Genomic DNA, 16014 nt, shown 5'->3' on the forward strand with positions numbered 1-16014 from the left:
ACACCAACACCACCACTATCACCACACTACCACCACCACCACAGCGCCACTACCACACCAACACCACCATACCAACACCACCACCATACCACCACCACCACCACTACACCAACACCACCACCACACTAGCACTACCACCACAACCACGACCACCATCAGAACACAGGGACAACCGTGATATACCTTTGACCAGCTTCGAGATTTATAGCCCTTACTGCCTAGCCTGAGGCTAGGCCTTCTTGCTGATTACCTGGTCAACCTGGCTGTTGCTGCTAGCGGCCAGTTGGCAACAGTTGAAAAGATTACCACAACAACTTCATTTAGTAACGAAAGAGAAAGTTGCCATGAAAAATCTTGGAAGGAATGGTCCCAAATCTGCACACAGAAATCACTCCCTACGAAAGTAAAAGACTGGGCAGGCGATGCAAAATGCCCCCCAATAAAAAGTAGGGGCGCCATTGGTACACTAAGGGAAAACACCATAAGTGTCCGGGGCCCAAAACTGTTCAACAGCCTCCCATCAAGCATTAGGGGAATTACCAATAAGCCCCTGGCTGCCTTCAAGAGAGAGCTGGACAGATACCTAAAGTCAGTGCCAGATCAGCCGGGCTGTGGCTCGTACGTTGGACTGCGTGCGGCCAGCAGTAACAGCCTAGTTGATCAGGCCCTGATCCATCGGGAGGCCTGGTCATGGACCGGGCCGCGGGGGCGTTGATCCACGGAATAACCTCCAGGTAACCTCCAGGTAGCAGCAGTTGGTTACGATGGAAAGGGTTGCCACAACGATACTATTTAGCAACGAAAGAGGTGGTTGCCACAACAAGGACTTCAGTAACGACGGAGTTAATTACTACAGTAGCAGCATTTGGTAACGATATAAGAGGTTGCCACAACAACGAATTTAGTAACGACAGATGTAGTTACTACACGCGCAGCAGTTGATAACGAGAAGTATACGGTTCCTGTGACCGGTTTGGCAGGTAGAACCCTCGAAACCTGTCACAGGTAGGGTACAGAATTCCTAAAACTTTAAAATTAATTTTTTTCGGGAGGGAGGAGACGACTTTTTAACTGGATTTATGGAGTAGTTTTATGGGTTGCCTTGGTGGTTTAGCGGCAGGTCCACCTGTACCAGGCAGGGTCCACCTGTACCAGGCAGGGTCCACCTGTATCAGGCAGGGTCTACCTGTACCAGGCAGGGTCCACCTGTACCAGGCAGGGTCCACCTGTACCAGGCAGGGTCCACCTGTATCAGGCAGGGTCCACCTGTACCAGGCAGGGTCCACCTGTACCAGGCAGGGTCCACCTGTACCTGGCAAGGTCCACCTGTACCTGGCAGGGTCCTCCTGTACCTGGCAGGATCCACCTGTACCAGGCAGGGTCCACCTAAACCAGGTAGGGTCCAACTGTACCAGGCAGGGTCCATCTGTACCAGGCAGGGTCCACCTATACCAGGCAGGGTTAACCTGTACCAGGCAGGGTCCACTTGTACCAGGTAGGGTCCACTTGTACCAAGTAGGGTCCACTTGTACCAGGCAGGATCCACCTGTAACAGGCAGGGTCTACCTGTACCAGGCAGAAACCACCTGTACCAGACGGGCTCCACCTGTACGAGGTAGGGTCCACTTGTACCATGCAAGGTCCACCTGTATCAGGCAGAAACCACCTGTACCAGACAGGGTCCACCTGTACCTGGCAGAGACCACCTGTACCAGGCACGGTACACGTGTACCAGGCTGGGTACACCTGCATCAGGTGGGATACACCTGTACCAGGTAGGGTCCATCAGTACCAGGCACAGTACAGTTGTACCATGCATGGTGCACTTGTACCAAACAGTGCACTTCTATACTAGGCACGGTGCAATTGTTCCAAGCAGGGTACATCTGCATCTGGTAGTATACACCTGTACCAGGCAGGGTACACCTGTACCAGACAGTGAACACCTGTACCAGATAGGATACACCTGTACCAGGTAGTGTACACCTGTATAAGGTAGCGTACACCTGTACCAGATAGTGTACACCTGTATCAGGTAGTGTACGCCTGTACCAGGAAGTGTACACATGTACCAGGTAGTGTACACCGGTACCCGGTAGTGTACACCTGTACCAGGTAGTGTACACCTGTACCAGATAGTGTACACCTGTACCAGGTAGTGTGCACCTGTACCAGGCAGGTTACACCTGTACCAGGTAGTGTACACCTGTACCAGGCAGTGTACACCTGTACCAGGTAGTGTACACCTGTACCAGGTAGTGTAACCTGTACCAGGTAGTGTACACTTGTACCAGGCAGGGTACACCTGTACCAGGTAGTGTACACCTGTACCAGGTAGTGTACACTTGTGCCAGGCAGGGTACACCTGTACCAGGTAGTGTACACCTGTACCAGGTAGTGTACACTTGTACCAGGCAGGGTACGCCTGTACCAGGTAGTGTACACCTGTACCAGGCAGGGTACACCTGTACCAGATAGTGTACACCTGTATCAGGTAGTGTACGCCTGTACCAGGAAGTGTACACATGTACCAGGTAGTGTACACCGGTACCAGGTAGTGTACGCCTGTACCAGGTAGTGTACACCTGTACCAGATAGTGTACACCTGTACCAGGTAGTGTACACCTGTACCAGGCAGGTTACACCTGTACCAGGTAGTGTACACCTGTACCAGGTAGTGTACACCTGTACCAGGTAGTGTACACCTGTACCAGGCAGGTTACACCTGTACCTGGTAGTGTACACCTGTACCAGGTAGTGTACACCTGTACCAGGTAGTGTACACCTGTACCAGGTAGTGTACACCTGTACCAGGTAGTGTACACTTGTACCAGGCAGGGTTCACCTGTACCAGGTAGTGTACACCTGTACCAGGTAGTGTACACTTGTGCCAGGCAGGGTACACCTGTACCAGGTAGTGTACACCTGTACCAGGTAGTGTACACTTGTACCAGGCAGGGTAAGCCTGTACCAGGTAGTGTACACCTGTACCAGGCAGGGTACACCTGTACCAGATAGTGTACACCTGTATCAGGTAGTGTACGCCTGTACCAGGAAGTGTACACATGTACCAGGTAGTGTACACCGGTACCAGGTAGTGTACACCTGTACCAGGTAGTGTACACCTGTACCAGATAGTGTACACCTGTACCAGGTAGTGTACACCTGTACCAGGCAGGTTACACCTGTACCAGGTAGTGTACACCTGTACCAGGTAGTGTACACCTGTACCAGGTAGTGTACACCTGTACCAGGTAGTGTACACCTGTACCAGGTAGTGTACACTTGTACCAGGCAGGGTACACCTGTACCAGGTAGTGTACACCTGTACCAGGTAGTGTACACCTGTACCAGGTAGTGTACACTTGTGCCAGGCAGGGTACACCTGTACCAGGTAGTGTACACCTGTACCAGGTAGTGTACACTTGTACCAGGCAGGGATTTTACAACCAGCACTTCTGTGACATGGTTGTATCAGTTGCACGACTGTGATCCTTCTGTCTCATCCCACACCCCATTAGCTTTCGCGCTGCAGCTATTCTCTAACCTCTCAAAGATAGTGTCTAAACCGTAATGAAAAGTTGTCAATGAATAAACAGATGAACTAACGGGGATTTTAACCATGGTCCACTCAACCGAAAGGACCACATGCTATAAGATGCTCTAGCTTTATTCCAGCCATCTCAACCTGCAATTAGGAATTCCTGTCATTTGAAAAACTACACTCTTACATATGAGAATTCACAGCTTTGGAAGCAACATGAAAGAGATCAGACCTCATTATATCAGTCTTGTGGCAGTAAGACTGAGGCATCAGACTTACTCCCGTAATACCTCAGCTGTACACCATTGCATCTTTAGTTTACACACTGATGCATTTTAAGAGCGTGTTTTTATCATTTTTTTAGATAATCATTAGGTTAGTTATTGGGTACAGCAGTTATAATATTAAATTTGATAACTTTGTTTTCAAATTTCTTTGTCACTCACGTACATTTTATTTTTCCGAAACATTTGAATGATTGATGAAGATGTTTGGATATTCAGTAATGATGCTTACTACAGCTTTGATAATTCTGTTCTTTATTTATCTTAGATTCTTACAAGAAAATCTGTTATTGAATATACATACAAACACACACACACACACACACATCTATCGAAACAGGGAGATTGCCTGAGGCATGGAAGACAGCAAATGTAGTCCCAATCTTTAAAAAAGGAGACAGACATGAAGCATTAAACTACAGACCAGTGTCACTGACATGTATAGTATGCAAAATCATGGAGAAGATTATCAGGAGAAGAGTGGTGGAACACCTAGAAAGGAATGATCTCATCAACAGCAGCCAACATGGTTTCAGGGACGGGAAATCCTGTGTCACAAACCTACTGGAGTTCTATGACATGGTGACAGCAGTAAGACAAGAGAGAGAGGGGTGGGTGGATTGCATTTTCTTGGACTGCAAGAAGGCGTTTGACACAGTTCCATACAAGAGATTGGTGCAAAAACTGGAGGACCAAGCAGGGATAATAGGGAAGGCACTACAATGGATCAGGGAATACTTGTCAGGAAGACAGCAGCGAGTCATGGTACGTGGCGAGGTGTCAGAGTGGGCACCTGTGACCAGCGGGGTCCCGCAGGGGTCAGTCCTAGGACCAGTGCTGTTTCTGGTATTTGTGAACGACATGATGGAAGGAATAGACTCTGAGGTGTCCCTGTTTGCAGATGACGTGAAGTTGATGAGAAGAATTCACTCGATCGAAGACCAGGCAGAACTACAAAGGGATCTGGACAGGCTGCAGACCTGGTCCAGCAATTGGCTCCTAGAGTTCAATCCCACCAAGTGCAAAGTCATGAAGATTGGGGAAGGGCAAAGAAGACCGCAGACGGAGTACAGTCTAGGGGGCCAGAGACTACAAACCTCACTCAAGGAAAAAGATCTTGGGGTGAGTATAACACCAGGCACATATCCTGAAGCGCACATCAACCAAATAACTGCTGCAGCATATGGGCGCCTAGCAAACCTCAGAACAGCATTCCGACATCTTAATAAGGAATCATTCAGGACCCTGTACACCGTGTACGTTAGGCCCATATTGGAGTATGCGGCACCAGTTTGGAACCCACACCTAGCCAAGCACGTGAAGAAACTAGAGAAAGTGCAAAGGTTTGCAACAAGACTAGTCCCAGAGCTAAGAGGTATGTCCTACGAGGAGAGGTTAAGGGAAATCAACCTGACGACACTGGAGGACAGGAGAGATAGGGGGGACACGATAACGACATACAAAATACTGAGAGGAATTGACAAGGTGGACAAAGACAGGATGTTCCAGAGATTGGACACAGTAACAAGGGGACACAATTGAAAGCTGAAGACACAGATGAATCACAGGGATGTTAGGAAGTATTTCTTCAGCCACAGAGTAGTCAGTAAGTGGAATAGTTTGGGAAGCGATGTAGTGGAGGCAGGATCCATACATAGCTTTAAGCAGAGGTATGATAAAGCTCACGGCTCAGGGGGAGTGACCTAGTAGCGATCAGTGAAGAGGCGGGGCCAGGAGCTCGGACTCGACCCCCGCAACCTCAACTAGGTGAGTACAACTAGGTGAGTACACACACACACACACACACACACACACACACACACACACACACACACACACACACACACACAGAAAGGCGATGGGAGGAGGAGAGGGAGAAGTCAGTGATTATTCATGGGCTCCAAAAGAGCAAAGGGAGGACACACAGTGAAAGACGGCAGAAAGAAAAACAGAAGATTGAAATCATCAAAGAAATAGGCGGGGAGGACATGGCTGAGATAGTAAATTTTTAAAGAATAAGGGGTACTTGAAGGGGAGAAATCGGCCAGTCAAACTGATTTTCAAGACAGAAACAGTGCAGAACAGGATCCTGCAAGAGAAACACGGCTGAATGAATCATCAACATACAAGAGTATGTTCGTAGACTGTGACAGAACAAGAACAGAACGACAGCAGCTGAGATAGAGGACACAGAAACGAAAAGGGCTAGGAAGAGAGAAGGACAGAGTAGCAGAGGACAACCAGAGCAGGGCAGAGAAACAAGTGCAAGCACACACAGAACCACCCTCAGAACCCCACAGCCAAACATGCTATCCCAACACAAATCACAACCCAAACTTACAGCCCCCACCCCACACTATGCTGTAGTATCAGGTCCAACACCCCCACAGACCCCCCAGAACACAGTATTGGAGAGGAAACTGAAGGTATGGTACTCAACGCTGATGGAATAACGAATAAGTGGGAGGAGTGACGTGAAAGAATCAGAGAGGCATCACTGGACATCATAGCTCTCACTGAAAATAAGCTCACAGGAATGATAACAAATGCCATCTTACCAACGAGATATCAGATCCTGAGGATATCTATATTACCTGCACTTGCAAGTAATTTTAGCTCATCTATCTTATTTCTTAGACTTCTACTATTTGTATAGTAAACCTTAAGGGAGCTAGTCAATCGTTGCCCTCTACTATCTCTCTTTGTTTGCTGAGCAATTGCTTTGCCTTAACTAGCAACTTTATTTTAATATTGTCCTTTAAACATATCCCTGGGGTAACCTGATAACATCTGCTGTAATTAAGACACATATGCAACATCTGGGTATCTTTATTGTAGACGTTTCGCCCTCCAGTGGCTTTATCAATACAAATTCCAGATGGCGAAACGTTCACAATAAAGATACCCAGATGTTGCACATGTGCCTTAATTTCATCTTGTCGGTATTATATACCATTCTTATACAACATCTGCTGTTATCATCCCTAATGCTGCATCCTGATTGTTTTCCACAAACACCCATACCTCTATAATCTATCAGTTTAAATTCCTAAACAAGTCATCAATGACCCCCTCAATAGAATTGGCTAATGCAACCACTTCAGCCCCAGAAAGATGAACCCCATCCCTTGCATATATATTATGCTTGCCAAAGAATTTGTCCCAGTTATCAATGAATGGGATTGCAAGTTCCATGCAGTACCTGTCTAGCCAGCAATTTATACCAATTGCCGTAGACATCCATTCATTGCCCGCTCCCCTTCTAGGCAAGATGCTACATATGATTGGGATCCCTCCCTCAGACCTGACAACTTCTATGGCTGACCTGTACTTATCCAGCAGATCCTGTCTCCTGCCCTTCCTGATGTCATTTCCACCAGCACTGTTCCCATTGCCTAACAATATTATCTAGCCTACTGACTATGTCACCAACACCAGCTCCTGGGAGGTACAACCACTGTCTGACCTTCCTATCTCTGTTACAAAAAGCACGGTCCATATATCTTACCTGAGAATCTCCTACAATTTGAATATTCTTACCTCGATTAGCAGGGGAATCAGTAGTACCTTTAACCTCACTAACCACTGAAGTACACTCGTCCTGGAGAACAGAGAATCGATTTCCTAATTTCACATCTTCTCTATTAACCTTCCTTATCTTCCTTCATCCTAAATTGTGAACCACTTGCCACTTAAAGCGGCTGCAACTCTTTAGCTCACTGCTGGTATCCTTTTCTTCACCAGCTCCCACCATCTCACACTCACTCCCAAACCCATCTAGGTGAAGCTTCAGCCTCCTATTTTCCTCCTGAAGAAGCAGAACCTCCTTCTTCATCACTTTAACCTGAGATTCGAAAACACTACAGCAGGCCATGGTGCTCAGTAACACCCCACACTAATTCCCAGACAGCTTAGGACAGTGACCACATGTGACCTCTGACCGCAGCATACTGTATTCCTGTATTCCTTGGAATGCAGGCGAGAGAGATACATGATAATATACACCTGGAAAATCCTAGAGGGATTAGTACCAAACTTGCACGCGAAAATCACTCCCTATCAAAGCAAAAGACTCAGCGGGAGATGCAACATTAGCCCAATGAAAAGCAGGGGTGTTAAGAGTACAATGAGAGACAACACAATAAGTGTCAAGGGCCCAAGGCTGTTCAACTGCCTCCCAGCATACATAAAGAGGATTACCAATGGACCATTGGCTGTCTTCAAGAAGGCACTGGACAGGCACCTCAAGTTAGTTCCTGGCCAGCTGGGCTGTGGTTCGTAATTAAGTCTGCATGCGGCCAGCAATAACAGCCTGGCTGATCAGACCCTGATCCACCACAAGGCCTGGTCTCAGACCGGGCCGTGGGGGCGTTGGACTTCGAAACCCTTTACAGGTAAACTCTAGGCATAAACATACAAGATTTCAGGTACGTCTTGCTGCTTCTGCTTACACTTAGGTCACACTACACATGCATGTACAAGCATATATATACACACCCTTTTGGGTTTTATACTATTTTCTTATTAGTTTTTGTTCTTGTTTATTTTCCTCTTATCTTCATGGGGAAGTGGAAAAGAATTCTTCCTCTGTAAGCCATTCTTGTCGTAAGAGGCGACTACAATGCTGGGAGCAATGGGCTGGGGCTAGTAACCCCATATCCTGTATATACTATTACTAAATTTAAAAGGAGAAACTTTCGTTTTTTCTTTAGGGCCACCCTGCTCTTGTAGGATAAGGCCGGTTTGTTGAAAGAAGATATGTATATGTATATATATATATATATATATATATATATATATATATATATATATATATATATATATATATATATATATATATATATATATATATATATATATATATATATCTGAAGAGTTCCTTGGGAAGAGGAGTCTTACAAGAAAAATGATAACCAGCACTGCTACTTGAAACATCATTTATTCACGACCAGTTTCGGAGTTAACTCGCTCTGTCATTACGCACTCTACAAGATCAAAGAAAACCTGAACCTTTTAGTTGATTTTAGTTGATTTTTCACATTGCCTGATGATGGAATGAGTTAGTTCTGATACTAGGGTTGAAAAACTCCAGCAATATTGTACAAGATTGGATGTTCAGTAAATTTAACTTAACCTAAGAATTGACTGGGACAAATCTGACCAAGAATTATTAGATATATCCTGGGAAACTGTCATGACAGCCCTAAATCCTCACCAGTGCCTGGAGAAGCTTAACACAGAAGCATACAAGGTCTGTATTAGTATGTACCATTGAGGAAACCTAAATAAGTTCATATGAAGATACAAAACAAGAAAAAGTGTTACCGAATTGCTTATAAACATAATGTGTCACAAGGAAAAATAATCTTAGCCAAGAGATCACCGATTTAGAGCAAAAACTTAGGATGTCATACCATAAAGAAGAAGTAAAGGGAACGAAACGCCATCATGGATATTTCAACAAACCCCCAATACTTTTATTCGGATACAAAATCCAAGCTAAGAACTACCTGTAGAATTGGACCTTTAATAAGAGAACTCATATACTGTCGATGAACAAGAAATGAGCAAAATTCTAAAAGAACAGTATGAGTTAGTATTCCGCAGCCCACTAAACGACAACAAGGTAGAGAATGCAGAAACCTTTTTCGTTCCATCGGAAGGCCGCGCAGCCCAACTAACTAATACCATAGAATTCGAAAAGGAAATTGAAAACATGCCCACTCACTCAGCACCTAGACTAGATGCATGGAATTCTTTATTTATAACAAAAAATGCAGACCAGCACTACAAGAGCCATCAGTATTCTTTGGAGAAAGAACCTAGATCTAGATGAAATACCAGAGACCTTTGCATAAGGAGGTAGTAGAGCACTAGCTTAAAATTACCGTAGCATTCCACATCATAAAAATCTTCGAAAGCGTGACGAGATATCAAATCACAAACTTATGGAACAGCATAATCTACATAACCCTAACCAGCACGATTTTAGAAGCGGAGAATCAATGCCTGTCATAGCTGCTGAACCACTATGAAAGAATTACGGAGGCGTTGGAAGATAACCGAAACGTGTTTGACAAAAGCAATCATGCGGTGACTGCACACAAATGAGGGTCATAGGAATTACGGGGAAGGTAGGCAGGTGAATGCTCAGGTTTCTAACAGGGATGAACAACATGACGTTCATTGGTGATAAGTTGCGGCTTCTTAGGTGCGACTTGAATGAGGAATGCTGTATACAAAACTCGAGAGGATCATCAAATAGAACGAAAGGAACACGTGAAAGACTTGGGAATAATTATGTCAGCTGACCTTTCAATGAACACAATAAGACAAAGGTCACGATAGCCAGGAAGATGAAGGGGTATACCTGGAGTGCACTGGAGAGATTTTTTGGGGGTCAACGCCCCCGAGGCCCGGTCTGTGACCAGGCCTCATGGTGAATCAGGACATGATCAACCAAGTTGTCACTGTTGGCCGCATACAACCCGACGTAGAATCCACAGCCCGGTTGGTCAGGTACTAACTTAAGGTGCCTGTCCAGCGCTTTCTTGAAGACAGCCAGAGGTCTATGGTAATCCCCCTTATGAGGAATGAGAACTTCCAAAAAGAGGGAATCAGTGCCAATAGTGACACTTTTCAAGTCACTTGCGCTCATTTGGAATAGCGCTTAGTGTTGACGGCTCCGTTCAGGACAGGAGAAATAGCAGAACCGAAACAGATTTCGTTTACGGCCAGCATAGAGCCAATAAAGCATTTAAATTATTGAGAGTCCCGTAAAGTCTTAAATATGTACTCAGTGGAAAGGAGAAGAGACACATGATAATATGTCCCTGGAAAGTACTTGAGGGCCTTGTCGTAAATCTGCACACTGGTATAACAACATACTACAGCGAGAGCTACAGAAGAAAGTTCAAAATATACTCAGTTAAAAGGAGGGGTGCAGTGTGCACTCTTCCCACACACACCTACTGCTAGGTACCCTTCCCACACACACCTACTGCTAGGTACCCTTCCCCACACACACCTACTGCTAGGTACCCTTCCCCACACACACCTACTGCTAGGTAACCTTCCCCACACACACCTACTGCTAGGTACCATTCCCACACACACCTACTGCTAGGTAACCTTCCCCACACACACCTACTGCTAGGTAACCTTCCCCACACACACCTACTGCTAGGTAACCTTCCCCACACACACCTACTGCTAGGTAACCTTCCCCACACACACCTACTGCTAGGTACCCTTCCCACACACACCTACTGCTAGGTACCCTTCCCACACACACCTACTGCTAGGTAACCTTCCCCACACACACCTACTGCTAGGTACCCTTCCCACACACCTACTGCTCGGTACCCTTCCCACACACACCTACTGCTAGGTACCCTTCCCACACACACCCACTGCTAGGTACCCTTCCCACACACACCTACTGCTAGGTACCCTTCCCACACACACCTACTGCTAGGTACCCTTCCCACACACACCCACTGCTAGGTACCCTTCCCACACACACCTACTGCTAGGTACCCTTCCCCACACACACCTACTGCTGGGTACCCTTCCTCACACACACCTACTGCTAGGTACCCTTCCCACACACACCTACTGCTAGGTACCCTTCCCCACACACACCTACTGCTAGGTATCCTTCCCCACACACACCTACTGCTAGGTACCCTTCCCCACACACACCTACTGCTAGGTACCCTTCCCACACACACCTACTGCTAGGTAACCTTCCCCACACACACCTACTGCTAGGTACCCTTCCCACACACACCTACTGCTAGGTACCCTTCCCAACACACACCTACTGCTAGGTACCCTTCCCCAAACACATCTACTGCTAGGTACCCTTCCCACACACACCTACTGCTAGGTAACCTTCCCCACACACACCAACTGCTAGGTAACCTTCCCCACACACACCTACTGCTAGGTACCGTTCCCCACACACACCTGCTGCTAGGTAACCTTCCCCACACACACCTACTGCTAGGTACCCTTCCCCACACACACCTACTGCTAGGTACCCTTCCCACACACACCTACTGCTAGGTACCCTTCCCACACACACCTACTGCTAGGTACCCTTCCCACACACACCTACTGCTAGGTACCCTTCCCACACACACCTACTGCTAGGTACCCTTCCCACACACACCTACTGCTAGGTACCCTTCCCCACACACACCTACTGCTGGGTACCCTTCCCCACACACACCTACTGCTAGGTACCCTTCCCACACACACCTACTGCTAGGTACCCTTCCCCACACACACCTACTGCTAAGTACCCTTCCCACACACACCTACTGCTAGGTACCCTTCCCACACACACCTACTGCTAGGTACCCTTCCCACACACACCTACTGCTAGGTACCCTTCCCCACACACACCTACTGCTAGGTACCCTTCCCCACACACACCTACTGCTAAGTACCCTTCCCACACACACCTACTGCTAGGTACCCTTCCCACACACACCTACTGCTAGGTACCCTTCCCACACACACCTACTGCTAGGTACCCTTCCCACACACACCTACTGCTAGGTACCCTTCCCACACACACCTACTGCTAGGTACCCTTCCCCACACACACCTACTGCTAGGTACCCTTCCCCACACACACCTACTGCTAGGTACCCTTCCCCACACACACCTACTGCTAGGTACCCTTCCCCACACACACACGTACTGCTAGGTACCCTTCCCCACACACACCTACTGCTAGGTAACCTTCCCCACACACACCTACTGCTAGGTAACCTTCCCCACACACACCTACTGCTAGGTACCCTTCCCCACACACACCTGCTGCTAGGTAACCTTCCCCACACACACCTACTGCTAGGTACCCTTCCCCACACACACCTACTGCTAAGTACCCTTCCCACACACACCTACTGCTAGGTACCCTTCCCACACACACCTACTGCTAGGTACCCTTCCCACACACACCTAATGCTAGGTACCCTTCCCACACACACCTACTGCTAGGTACCCTTCCCACACACACACCTACTGCTAGGTACCCTTCCCCACACACACCTACTGCTGGGTACCCTTCCCCACACACACCTACTGCTAGGTACCCTTCCCACACACACCTACTGCTAGGTACCCTTCCCCACACACACCTACTGCTAAGTACCCTTCCCACACACACCTACTGCTAGGTACCCTTCCCACACACACCTACTGCTAGGTACCCTTCCCACACACACCTACTGCTAGGTACCCTTCCCCACACACACCTACTGCTAGGTACCCTTCCCCACACACACGTACTGCTAAGTACCCTTCCCACACACACCTACTGCTAGGTACCCTTCCCACACACACCTACTTCTAGGTACCCTTCCCACACACACCTACTGCTAGGTACCCTTCCCACACACACCTACTGCTAGGTACCCTTCCCACACACACCTACTGCTAGGTACCCTTCCCCACACACACCTACTGCTAGGTACCCTTCCCCACACACACCTACTGCTAGGTACCCTTCCCCACACACACCGACTGCTAGGTACCCGTCCCCCCACACACCCCCACTGCTAGGTACCCTTCCCCACCCACCCCTACTGCTAGGTACCCTTCCCCACCCACACCTACTGCTAGGTACCCGTCCCCACACACACCTCCTGCTAGGTACCCTTCCCCACACACACCTACTGCTAGGTACCCTTCCCCACACACACCTACTGCTAGGTACCCTTCCCATACACACCTACTGCTAGGTACCCTTCCCCACACACACCTACTGCTAGGTACCCTTCCCCACACACACTTACTGCTAGGTACCCTTCCCACACACACCTACTGCTAGGTACTCTTCCCACACACACCTACTGCTATGTACCCTTCCCACACACACCTACTGCTAGGTACCCTTCCCACACACACCTACTGCTAGGTACCCTTCCCACACACACCTGCTGCTAGGTACCCTTCCCCACACACACCTACTGCTAGGTACCCTTCCCCACACACACCTACTGCTAGGTACCCTTCCCATACAGACCTACTGCTAGGTACCCTTCCCCTCACACACCTTCTGCTAGGTACCCTTCCCCACAAACACCTACTGCTAGGTACCCTTCCCCACACAGACCTACTGCTAGGTAACCTTCCCACACACACCTACTGCTAGGTAACCTTCCCACACACACCTACTGCTAGGTACCCTTCCCACGCACACCCACTGCTAGGTACCCTTCCCACGCACACCCACTGCTAAGTACCCATCCCATACACACCTACTGCTAGGTACCCTTCCCACACACACCTACTGCTAGGTACTCTTCACACACACACCTACTGCTATGTACCCTTCCCACACACACCTACTGCTAGGTACCCTTCCCCACACACACCTACTGCTAGGTACCCTTCCCATACAGACCTACTGCTAGGTACCCTTCCCCTCACACACCTACTGCTAGGTACCCTTCCCCACAAACACCTACTGATAGGTACCCTTCCCCACACACACCTACTGCTAGGTAACCTTCCCACACACACCTACTGCTAGGTAACCTTCCCACACACACCTACTGCTAGGTACCCTTCCCACGCACACCCACTGCTAGGTACCCTTCCCACGCACACCCACTGCTAAGTACCCATCCCATACACACCTACTGCTAGGTACCCTTCCCACACACACCTACTGCTTGGTACTCTTCACACACACACCTACTGCTATGTACCCTTCCCACACACACCTACTGCTAGGTACCCTTCCCACACACACCTACTGCTAGGTACCCTTCCCACACACACCTGCTGCTAGGTACCCTTCCCCACACACACCTACTGCTAGGTACCCTTCCCCACACACACCTGCTGCTAGGTACCCTTCCCCCCACACACACCTACTGCTAGGTACCCTTCCCCACACACACACCTACTGCTAGGTACCCTTCCCCACACACACCTACTGCTAGGTACCCTTCCCCACACACACCTACTGCTAGGTACCCTTCCCATACACACCTACTGCTAGGTACCCTTCCCCACACACACCTACTGCTAGGTACCCTTCCCTCACACACCTACTGCTAGGTACCCTTCCCCACACACACCTACTGCTAGGTACCCTTCCCATACACACCTACTGCTAGGTACCCTTCCCCACACACACCTACTGCTAGGTACCCTTCCCCACACACACCTACTGCCAGGTACCCTTCCCCACACACACCTACTGCTAGGTACCCTTCCCCACACACACCTACTGCTAGGTACCCTTCCCATACACACCTACTGCTAGGTACCCTTCCCCACACACACCTACTGCTAGGTACCCTTCCCCACACACACCTACTGCTAGGTACCCTTCCCCACACACACCTACTGCTAGGTACCCTTCCCCACACACACCTACTGCTAGGTACCCTTCCCCACACACACCTACTGCTAGGTACCCTTCCCACGCACACCTACTGCTAGGTACTCTTCCCACACACACCTACTGCTATGTACCCTTCCCACACACACCTACTGCTAGGTACTCTTCCCACACACACCTACTGCTATGTACCCTTCCCACACACACCTGCTGCTAGGTACCCTTCCCCACACACACCTACTGCTAGGTACCCTTCCCCACACACACCTACTGCTAGGTACCCTTCCCATACAGACCTACTGCTAGGTACCCTTCCCCTCACACACCTACTGCTAGGTACCCTTCCCCACAAACACCTACTGCTAGGTACCCTTCCCCACACACACCTACTGCTAGGTAACCTTCCCACACACACCTACTGCTAGGTAACCTTCCCACACACACCTACTGCTAGGTACCCATAAGAACATAAGAACATAAGAAAGGAGGAACACTGCAGGAGGCCTGCTGGCCCATACTAGGCAGGTCCTTTACAATTCATCCCACTAACAAAACATTTGCCCAACCCAATTTTCAATGCCACCCAAGAAATAAGCTCTGATGTGAAAGTCCCACTCAAATCCAACCCCTCCCACTCATGTACTTATCCAACCTAGATTTGAAACTACCCAAAGTCCCAGCCTCAATAACCCAACTAGGTAGACTGTTCCACTCATCAACTACCCTATTTCCAAACCAATACTTTCCTATGTCCTTTCTAAATCTAAACTTATCTAATTTAAATCCATTACTGCGCGTTCTCTCTTGGAGAGACA

General features: G+C 48.5%; 1 protein-coding gene across 1 annotated transcript in view; it reads right to left on the reverse strand.

Annotated features, from left to right (window-relative positions):
• The window catches only part of LOC128693300 (uncharacterized), a 116629-nt gene that overhangs the window by 35594 nt on the left and 65021 nt on the right, over positions 1 to 16014 (reverse strand). The gene's annotated exons all lie outside the window — the stretch shown is intronic.

Source organism: Cherax quadricarinatus, chromosome 90, assembly GCF_038502225.1.
Source record: "Cherax quadricarinatus isolate ZL_2023a chromosome 90, ASM3850222v1, whole genome shotgun sequence".
Classification (NCBI taxonomy): Eukaryota; Metazoa; Arthropoda; class Malacostraca; order Decapoda; family Parastacidae; genus Cherax; species Cherax quadricarinatus.